Source organism: Mobula birostris, chromosome 4 (assembly GCF_030028105.1).
Source record: "Mobula birostris isolate sMobBir1 chromosome 4, sMobBir1.hap1, whole genome shotgun sequence".
Lineage (NCBI taxonomy): Eukaryota > Metazoa > Chordata > Chondrichthyes > Myliobatiformes > Myliobatidae > Mobula > Mobula birostris.
The window spans coordinates 93,748,175-93,750,949 of NC_092373.1; the positions used below are offsets into that span (position 1 = coordinate 93,748,175).

The 2,775-nt window shown below is 47.4% G+C and overlaps 1 long non-coding RNA gene across 1 annotated transcript; it reads right to left on the reverse strand.

Moving 5' to 3' along the window:
- Positions 1–1,699: 1,699 nt before the first annotated feature.
- LOC140196484 (uncharacterized) lies at positions 1,700–2,775 on the reverse strand. Its single transcript, XR_011885723.1, has 2 exons — positions 2,643–2,775; positions 1,700–2,023 (listed from the first exon to the last, which is right to left on the reverse strand). It is a non-coding gene; the product is annotated as an uncharacterized lncRNA (long non-coding RNA).

Here is a 2,775-nt window from a genome sequence, read left to right on the forward strand (position 1 = left end):
AAGTTAATAAAGTCAACGAGTTCTGCATGCGTGAAGGAAGCAGCGCCAATGCAGTCGTCGATGTAGCGAAAGAAAAGTGGGGGACAGATACCAGAATAGGCACGGAACATAGATTGTTCAGCTATCTGTTCCGCCACCTCCAACGAGATCCCACCACTAAGCACATCTTTCCCTCCCCCCCCCTGCATTCCGCAGGGATCGCTCCCTACACAACTCCCTTGTCCATTCGTGTAAGCGGAACAAGTGCTACACATGCCCTTACACTTCCTCCCTTACCACCATTCAGGGCCCCAAACAGTCCTTCCAAGTGAGGCAACACTTCACCTGTGAGTCGACTGGGGTGATATACTGCGTCCGGTGCTCCCGATGTGGCCTTTTATATATTGGCGAGACCCGACGCAGACTGGGAGACCGCTTTGCTGAACATCTACGCTCTGTCCGCCAGAGAAAGCAGGATCTCCCAGTGGCCACACATTTTAATTCCACATCCCATTCCCATTCTGACATGTCTATCCACGGCCTCCTCTACTGTAAAGATGAAGCCACACTCAGGCTGGAGGAACAACACCTTATATTCCGTCTGGGTAGCCTCCAACCTGATGGCATGAACATTGACTTCTCTAACTTCCGCTAGGCCCCACCTCCCCCTCGTACCCCATCTGTTACTTATTTTTATGCACACATTCTTTTTCTCACTCTCCTTTTTCTCCCTCTGTCCCTCTGAATATACCCCTTGCCCATCCTCTGGGTACCCCCCCCCGTCTTTCTTCCCAGACCTCCTGTCCCATGATCCTCTCATATCCCCTTTTGCCAATCACCTGTCCAGCTCTTCGCTCCATCCCTCCCCCTCCTGTCTTCTCCTATCATTTTGGATCTCCCCCTCCCCCTCCAACTTTCAAATCTCTTACTAACTCTTCCTTCAGTTAGTCCTGACGAAGGGTCTCGGCCTGAAACGTCGACTGTACCTCTTCCTAGAGATGCTGCCTGGCCTTCTGCGTTCACCAGCAACTTTGATGTGTGTTGCTATATGGGAAGGAAGGTCTCAGAGCAAGTTAAAAAGTCAGCACATCGTGGGCAAAGGGTCTGTGTTTTGAGTGTGGTTGTGATCCAGCCAGTACAGCCTCCTTCCACATCTTGGCTTCCAGTAAAACTATAAAAATGTGGCCTAGGAACATTGTTGGTGCCAGATGTTACGCAGGTTATAAAAAGCCTGGTAAGTCAGGCAGTATCTATGGAGGGGAATGGTGTTGACGTTTTAGCCAAGAACCTTCATTTGGACCCAGTGTGTTGCTCCAGATTGCAGCATCTGTAATTTCCAGTGTCTTCTCAGTGAAACCTGTAGGTCTAAAGAGAGTGGGAAACAAGACCCCGGTTTGTTTAAAGAGCGTGCAGGAATGGGAAAGCAGCACAGGAAAGATTTCCAGTGAGCTAGACAGCGGATTATCCATTTTATTGAATACGGGAGATATGATACCTTCTCCCCAACATCCATTCTCACTGAGATAGAAAACCTGAAGTGATAACTCTCCTTCCCAGGGGCAGAGATTTCTCCTGACCACAGGATTCCACACATTCCTTCCCTCACTGTTCCAGTCACCACCCTAGCAGACTGTGCCTCAGACATCTACCATCAGTGCACTGGTCCACTACATCATATGTGCGCAACTCGCTTAAAGTAAAAATGAAATTAAGATATATATGTTATTCCTGGCTCTGTGCTTTCAATTAGTTTAATGTTTTGGAGTTACACACAGGATGGCATGATAAAAGTTCTTGATGGTGTGTAAAAACGATTGAATATGTTGGCACCTCTGGTTCTGTAGTTCAGTAGTCCCGAACCACCGGGCCGCAGAGCATGCCCTACCGAGCCGCGAGGAAGCGATATGATTTGGTCAGCTGCACCTTTCCTCATCCCCTGTCACGGCCACTGATCAGCCATTACCCGTGCGAGGTCAGGACCCACGCGTCATCCGTGTCAGGGCGGGAAGGCGATCAACTCCTCGAGTTTGCAGATGACGATGGGCTGAAAAGTATGTTTGACATAACATCTCTGTCGGCATTTTGGATCAAAGTCAAGGCTAAATATCCTGAGATAGCCACGGAAGCACTGAAAATGTTGCTTCCATTTCCAACATTTTTCTGCGAAGCGGAGTTTTCTGCAATGAATGCAACGAAAACTAAACTGCGGAATAGACTGGACATAAGGAACCCCCTTCGAGTATCGCTTTCTCCCATCACCCCTCGATCGGACCAGCTTGTTGCAGGAAAACAAGCCCAGGGCTCCCACTGATTCAGCGATATTGGTGTGTTGCAATGATTTTATATACACGGGGAAAATATGTGCTGTGCGTTTAATATCCAAATATTACTTAAAATGTTATGATGCTATTGACTTATAAGTGACCTACATAACCATATAACAATTACAGCACGGAAACAGGCCATCTCTGCCCTTCTAGTCTGTGCCGAACGCTACTCTCACCTAGTCCCACCGACCTGCACTCAGCCCATAACCCTCCATTCCTTTCCTGTCCATGTACCTATCCAATTTTTGTTTAAATGATCATATCGAACCTGCTTCTGCCACTTCTACTGGAAGTTCATTCAACACTTACTTCAAGCTCCCCTGATAATTGACTTACCATTATATCCATGCGAAGAAAATATGCGCTGTGTGTTTAATATTAAATTCGTTAGATAAACCCTTTTAGAAACAAAATTGAGTGTATTACCCACTTATCACCTATATTCCGGTAGTGATTAACACCCACCCCC